At 34.9% G+C, this 7582-nt stretch overlaps 2 long non-coding RNA genes across 3 annotated transcripts; one reads left to right on the plus strand and one right to left on the minus strand.

Moving 5' to 3' along the window:
* The first annotated feature begins 42 nt into the window (after positions 1-42).
* On the plus strand, positions 43-4282 carry LOC146454728 (uncharacterized). Its single transcript, XR_014859203.1, has 2 exons — positions 43-291; positions 3298-4282. It is a non-coding gene; the product is annotated as an uncharacterized LOC146454728 (long non-coding RNA).
* A 146-nt stretch (positions 4283-4428) lies between these two features.
* On the minus strand, positions 4429-7538 carry LOC146454729 (uncharacterized). Of its 2 annotated transcripts, XR_014859202.1 has the most exons (3): positions 7166-7538; positions 4523-5431; positions 4429-4483 (listed from the first exon to the last, which is right to left on the minus strand). It is a non-coding gene; the product is annotated as an uncharacterized LOC146454729 (long non-coding RNA). The 2 variants fall into 2 exon arrangements; XR_014859201.1 differs by having other exon boundaries at positions 4429-5431.
* Between the last annotated feature and the right edge of the window lie 44 nt (positions 7539-7582).

Here is a 7582-nt window from a genome sequence, read left to right on the forward strand (position 1 = left end):
ACCGGAAATTGACCTGCATTCACTCTCTTTCAGTATGGCGGACGACGTCGGGGAAATAAAGACTTCGAACGTTTGTTAGGATTCGTTATGGTAGAATACAGAGTTCTTTCTACTTTCGTTTCTCGGCGTCTGAACACTGACCTCAAGGATTTTACGTTCGATTTGTGGAAGAAACGTGGAACTATGAAAACAGTCAAGACTTGCTCAGGTAACATCGGCCTACGGGAGGTTAACATCGACCTAAAGGAGGTTAACATCGGCCTACGGGAGGTTAACATCGACCTAAGGGAGGTACGTTTTATAGCACCACGTTTGTATCGTATGTGTTATACTGGCACAATCGTACACATGGAAAGCTTATTTGCAAGCATTAAAACTTACAATCTTGCAGGAGCTTTTCTAATCATTGACCTGAGTGTGATTTCATTTATTGCCAACTCATAACATCCACCTACAGGAGGTTAACATCTACCTAAGGGAGGTACAGTGGCTCACAGTGTACATTTTATAACTTATGTATTATAAAAGTCAATTCATAGGCATAGAAGCTTACTCTCTAGCAGGGAAACTTGGGATCATAAGGATCTTTTCTATCATTGACTTGAATTTCATAATTTTCATTTTTACCAACTCATAACATCCGCCTATAGGAGGTAAACATCTACCTAAGGGAGGTTATGGTATTATAATAAGGAAGGATGGACTTGAAGAAAGCTTACGAATCTTAAGGGGCTTTTGCATTTCATGTACATGCCATTTTAGAATAAATTTATTTATAAATAATCATAACAATTATTAATATTATTATTATTATTATTATTATTTTTATTTGAAAAGCCTTTTAATCTCACTAGAATGAGATAAATGAGAGTTTTCTCATTTTTTTATTTACACTCATAACATGGAATACAGTGAAATGCAATTGTTCTCTTGTTGTTGTTGTCATTTTTTTCTTGGTTGACCCCATCAACCTGTAATTTCCACATTAAATTTTGCTAGAAGTGACTGTTTATGACTGTAGAAATGATAGATCATTTTTAAAAAATATAACCCTTAATATGTCAGAATTTATTTTAATTTAATTTGTGATCACTTACAAGAGGTTTGACTGTTTGACTGCTTCATTTTTTATTTGCCATTAACAAAAAAATACAACATAAATACATTAAAGATGATACACAATATTCCTACTAAACTATTAACAAGATGAAATTTGTTAAAGGCTAGGAAGCCTATATAGAAGCCTGGGGCTTATTAACTATAGGTGTCCTGGAACTATAGGATAAACCATAGAAGTTAATGGTACTGAATGAAAATTCCAATTAATTTTTTTTAAAAGAAGAAAAAAAAAAGAAAAGAAAAAGGTGTGTAGCTCAATAAAGAGTCAATTTAACTTAGAAAGAAGGAATTTTCTAAGTCTTTTGCCAAACTGATACTTTCACTGTTTTGAATTTCACGACTAAGCGAGTTGAAAAGCGTAGGACCTTGAAACCGAATTGAGAATTTTCGAAGCAGGCCAGTAGCAGGGGGGAGGGGCGGGGGGGCTTGAGCCCCCCCAGAATTTTTGGAAGTTACAAAACAGTTTGCCAAAATAATAAATAATTAAACAATATTAATGTGCAGCAATCAGTCTTAAACTCTGAAGCTGCAAATGCCTTTTCACAGCCCTTTAAAAATGTGTTTACTACCTTTCAGTTTCCTTCGCTAACAGTTTGTTTTTATATACAACAACAACAATAACAACAACAAAGGTACTCCTAGCTTGTGAATCATAAATAAGAACCAAAATGGATCGAAATCAACCAATCTTAAGCCCCTAAAAGCTGTTAAAATAAACTACTTGTTTATTAAGGCAACCGCTCAATACAAATGTCCTTAGACCTCCTTAGTGTATAACAATTTAGTGTTCGCGCGTTTTCGAAAGACTCACAAATATTTCCTCTCAAGAGCCAGAGAAAAAATTCTCCCACAGTCGGATTCTTACTGCCCGATTACACATGTAAAGCCAAATTTTAAAAGAGAAAGAAAATTTTGTCGTCGTTTGTATACGGTCCTCCTTCAAACGTGAAATTAGGAAACTTCACATGGTAGTCCACGTAAAAGAAACGGCCAAAAAATAATGTACCAAAAAGTGTGATGCAGGTGCAAAGTTATTGTTTTACTTACTAAATCTACTTTTTTTTTTTTTTTTATGTTCTGATTTTTGGGGGGTGACGGGGGGGGGGGGGGGGTAGTTTTGTTTAACCATTTTGCTGAGCCCCCTCAGTTGTTTTAGCCTTGCTACAGGCCTGCGAAGATTAGTTCGACAATAAGGTATATAGAAAAGGTTGGAATTTCTTGTATTATAAGAATGTATCTGGCTTGCAAGAGTAAACATATCGCGAAAATAATTTGGAAGTAAGCTTCTTTTAAAAAGATACATAAATTTACCTATTTGGTATAAAAAAATGTCAGAGAATTTTAAAATCTCCTGTTCTTTAAAAAGAACACCAGTATGAGCATCAAAAGAAACTTTAGATATTATTCTGATTATCTTCTTTTGCAGAACAATAATCCGATTTAAATTAGACTGATATGTCGATCCCCACACAGAAACACAATAAATTAAGTAACGGTAAACTAGACCATAGTACAAGGAGCGTAAGGAGGTTTTGGGAAGGCAAAAACTAGACTTATAAATAATACCTATTGATTTTGAAATTTTTCTAGAAACACTAAGAATGTGAGGCTTCCATGACAAATGCTCATCGAGGATAACACCTAAAAATACTGTCTCTTTCACACGTTCAATTGCATTGTTGTCAATTTGAATAGATATATCAAGTGTTTTCCTCCTTTGGGGTGGTCTAAAAACCATAAAATTTGATTTTTTAAAGTTAATGGACAGCTTGTTTGCTCGACACCATTGAGTTAATTTAAGCATTTCAGAATTCAAGATTCCAGGAAGCAAGTTAAAATCTTTGTGGGAGAAAAATATGTTTGTATCATCTGCAAAAAGAATAAAATCCACGACCGTTGACTTGAATCAAAATGTTATGATCAACGATGTCAAAGGCCTTGGACAAGTCTATAAAAATACCAACTGTGCATTCCTTATTGTCAATGGCGGAAGAGATTTTGTCATATAAACAAGTAAGAGCATAAGCGCTAGCCGTGGAGTGATGCTTGCGAAAACCATACTGATTGTCAGAGAGAATGTTATGATTATTAAGAAACCTTAAAAGACGATTGTACATTACTCTCTCATTGCTTACTACAGTACATTAACAATATTGGTTTTATTTTATTTCTTTTCAGAATGCAATACTTAAACTGCACAGACCGCTGAAGAAACAGCTACTTCAAAGACACCTATGACTCATTAATTCCACAAAAGACATTGTGTACTCAATTCATACGCACAGAAGCTTACTCTTCAGTAGGGAAACTTGGGATCATAAGGAGCTTTTTTATCATTGACTTGAATTTCATTTTATTTTTACCAAGTGATAACAATTCCACCTACGTATACAGGAGGTAAACATCTACCTGAGGGAGGTCATGATGTTTATAGCACCATGCAAGTATGTATTATAATAGGGAAGAAATTGACTTGAAGAAAGCTTATGAATTTTAAGGGGCTTTTGCACTTCATGCACAAGGCCCTCAAATTTGGAATGACAACCCTCTTGATTTAGGTAATTCGCTTACTATCTCGAATTGTAGACAAAAACTTAAAGATTACTTCCAATCAAATTGTGAATTCATGTCCTTTTGAACTCTCGTATGCACGGCTTAGCTTAATTTAATATTTTATTTGTTATTTATTTAATTTTTTTTTCATTTAAGTTATTATTATTATTATTATTATTATCACCACTATTATTAACATTAATATTTATCTATTTATTTATTTATTTATTTGTAAACTGTAAAGTAATTGCACCATTTTGACCAATCTCCTGTATGAATTGTGCCATATAAGCCCCCGGCTTCGGCATCTCAATATCGATTTACAGGTATTACTTATTACCATGCACTCTCTTGTACTATCATTATGAATAAAGAGCATTGTATATTATATTGTCTCAGTTGTTCAATAATTATTGTATTCAAACAGAAGAAAAAAAAAAAGAGAAAAGTCCAAATTCTCCAATGCCAAAGGTACAGGGTAAATTCAGTTCAATTTCTCTACCCCTGCCAAATTCAATTCCCTTCTTCCCAGGCATGGTACATGGTCAAATGCCATGTGGTAGGGGGGGGGGGGGGGGGACAAGGCATTTATTTTTTGTTCAAATTTGACTTGTTCTCCAACTCATGACAAAGTTCCACCCGTATTTAGAAGCATAGAGCTTACTTGATAACAAATGACACGTCATGAGCTTAAAACATGAAAATGAAAACATTTAGGGGTGGTCATTTGGATCTTTTGAAAAGCACACTCAAAGGTTCATGGCATGGCTCAATTTCATTTTGACCTTTACTTGAGGTACAGATTTGTTGACTTACAAAATAATAGCTCTTTATGTCATATCTTTTTGACTCAATAGCCATAAAGGTTAGCAACCATAACTGTAATTGAATATGGATATTTGAAAGATACATTTCAATATCAGGTGAAAGATTAAGTAGAAGAAAGACCCTCAGTTATTTTTTTGGGATTTCTTTTCACAACTGCTTAAGGACGGTGCCTACTAATAGCGAAGTATTTTTGCATGGTTTATCACTATGCGGGAAAAGCAGATCTTGGTAGCGGGTATTGAAAGCCAAATTTAAGGAAATTGGGGGCAACCACGCATTTTTTAGAGATAACCAAGCAACAACTTTTTTATTATTCTAAAAAGCAGCAAAATACAATGCAATGTATGGCGCTATTTTCCAAATTGAAGCTTTATTATCTCTGAAAAATGCATGATTTCCCCCCAATTTTCTTTTTGGATACCAAAATCACTTGCCAAGTTCTCCTTTCTCCGCATAGTTTTAAAGTGCGCAAAAATATCCCTGTAATAGTAGGCACCACCCATAGGAAACCCGAGTATCTCCAGATGCACAGAACGTATGCGCAGTAACAATAGTAGGCACCGTCCTCAAGTTCTAGAAAGGACTGAGAATCTTTCTTCCAATTAAACATTACTTAAAAATGTTGGTCATTTTGTATCTTTGCACTCTAAGTGGTACATATATACCAATCTACACAATTTCCTGCCAGAGAGGAACAAAATTATGACCATTTGCATCCAATCCATCATTATATGGGAGATCCTCCGTCAATTAACCCTACAAACTTGAATATCAAATTTTACATAATTTTGCCACATGACGAGAGGTCAAGCTTGACAATAACAGTTCAACAACATCTGTTGTACACAATGTCTTTTGAGGAATTGATGAGTCATAGGTGCCTTTGAAGTAGCAGTTTCTTCAGCGGTCTGCACAGTTTAAGTATTGCATTCTGAAAAAAAATAAAATAAAACCAATATTGTTAATGTACTGTAGTAAGCAGTCAAACAGTCAAACCTCTTGTAAGTGATCACAAATTAAATTAAAATAAATTCTGACATATTAAGGGTTATATTTTTAAAAATGATCTATCATTTCAACAGTCATAAACAGTCACTTCTAGCAAAATTTAATGTGGAAATTACAGGTTGATGGGGTCAACCAAGAAAAAACGACAACAACACAAGAAAACAATTGCCTTTAATCATCATAACAGCTATTATGCTATTTTAATGCACCTGCATTTTTTCTATTTAAACCCATAACACCTCTCACAGCAAATCTTTATGACTGTAAAATTGTTTCATTAGATGAATATAAATGGCCCAGCATAGGTCAGTGTGTTGCCAAAAAATAATATTCATTTGATAATAATATATTTTAGTATATACCACACAAGTGAATAGTGCTTGTAGCGCGCGCTGATTGGCTAGCTCGGAGGTGATTAGCCAAGTACTATTCACCTCCGAGCAACCGAAGAGAAACAAGATGGCTTCCCGTTTCGCCACGGTCACTTAAGAGGAAAATATTTCTTTAAAAAAGACGGCTATTACAAAAAATACAAAAATGGCAACAAATTTTGGTTTGACGACATTACATGGTAAGTTATTAAATCTTTCAAACCTCATATTCCTAGGCGAAAAATAAAAATACCATGCATTTTTTACGAAACGGTCGAGCACCATAATTACAATGTAAACAAAGAAACATCTAATGTTTTGCAGTGTGGTTTCAACAATAGGACAAATTTCACACAACAATCGAAAAAAATACATGTGAGCAACTAAACAAGTGCCTCCAGAAGTTTTAGTTGTCTGCAAGAAAGCGAGACGGAACTTTCTACGATAACAAATCGATTACCGCGCGGCGCGCGAGATTTAAAATTTCCTGCCATTTGTCGGTATATTGTCAAAATTAAAGTAATTTTTGGTCCACTTCTTATTCAGCGGGTGTGGTATATACTAAAACAATTATTCACCTCAGTGTCGGTGAAGGTGACGGATATTTACCTTGCCGCTTCGCGGCTCGGTAAATATCCATCACTATTCACCTCCACTTCGGTGAATTAAATTGTTAAATATTCCATGTTATGAGTGTAAATAAAAAAATGAGAAAACTCTCATTAATCTCGTTCTAGTGAGATTAAAAGGCTTTTCAAATAATAATAATAATAATAATAATAATAATAATTCTTTATAAATAAATTTATTCTAAAACGGCATGTACACAAAATGCAAAAGCCCCTTAAGATTCGTAAGCTTTCTTCAAGTCCATCCTTCCTTATTATAATACCATAACCTCCCTTAGGTAGATGTTTACCTCCTATAGGCGGATGTTATGAGTTGGTAAAAATGAAAATATTTATGAAATTCAAGTCAATAATAGAAAAGATCCTTATGATGAGTTTCCCTGCTAGAGAGTAAGCTTCTATGCCTATGAATTGACTTTTGTGATACATAAGTTATAAAATATACACTGTAAGCCACTGTACCTCCCTTAGGTAGATGTTAACCTCCTGTAGGTGGATGTTATGAGTTGGTAATAAAATTAATGAAATCACACTCAGGTCAATGATTAGAAAAGCTCCTGCAAGATTGTAAGTTTTAATGCTTGCAAATAAGCTTTCCATGTGTACGATTGTGCCAGTATAACACATACGATACAAACGTGGTGCTATAAAACGTACCTCCCTTAGGTCGATGTTAACCTCCCGTAGGCCGATGTTAACCTCCTTTAGGTCGATGTTAACCTCCCGTAGGCCGATGTTACCTGAGCAAGTCTTGACTGTTTTCATAGTTCCACGTTTCTTCCACAAATCGAACGTAAAATCCTTGAGGTCAGTGTTCAGACGCCGAGAAACGAAAGTAGAAAGAACTCTGTATTCTACCATAACGAATCCTAACAAACGCTCGAAGTCTTTATTTCCCCGACGTCGTCCGCCATTACTACTGAAAGAGAGTGAATGCAGGTCAATTTCCGGTATAATCGGATCTCGGTTCGTGGCTGCTCCGAAGAATAACTCGATGACGTCACCTCCCTTAGGCCGATGTTATCTTTTCTCAACCCATGAGACACGCTCCAAGAAGTACTTTGAGTAGTATCA

The sequence above is a fragment of the Pavona decussata genome, unplaced genomic scaffold, assembly GCF_977016875.1.
Source record: "Pavona decussata unplaced genomic scaffold, jaPavDecu1.1 SCAFFOLD_300, whole genome shotgun sequence".
Lineage (NCBI taxonomy): Eukaryota > Metazoa > Cnidaria > Anthozoa > Scleractinia > Agariciidae > Pavona > Pavona decussata.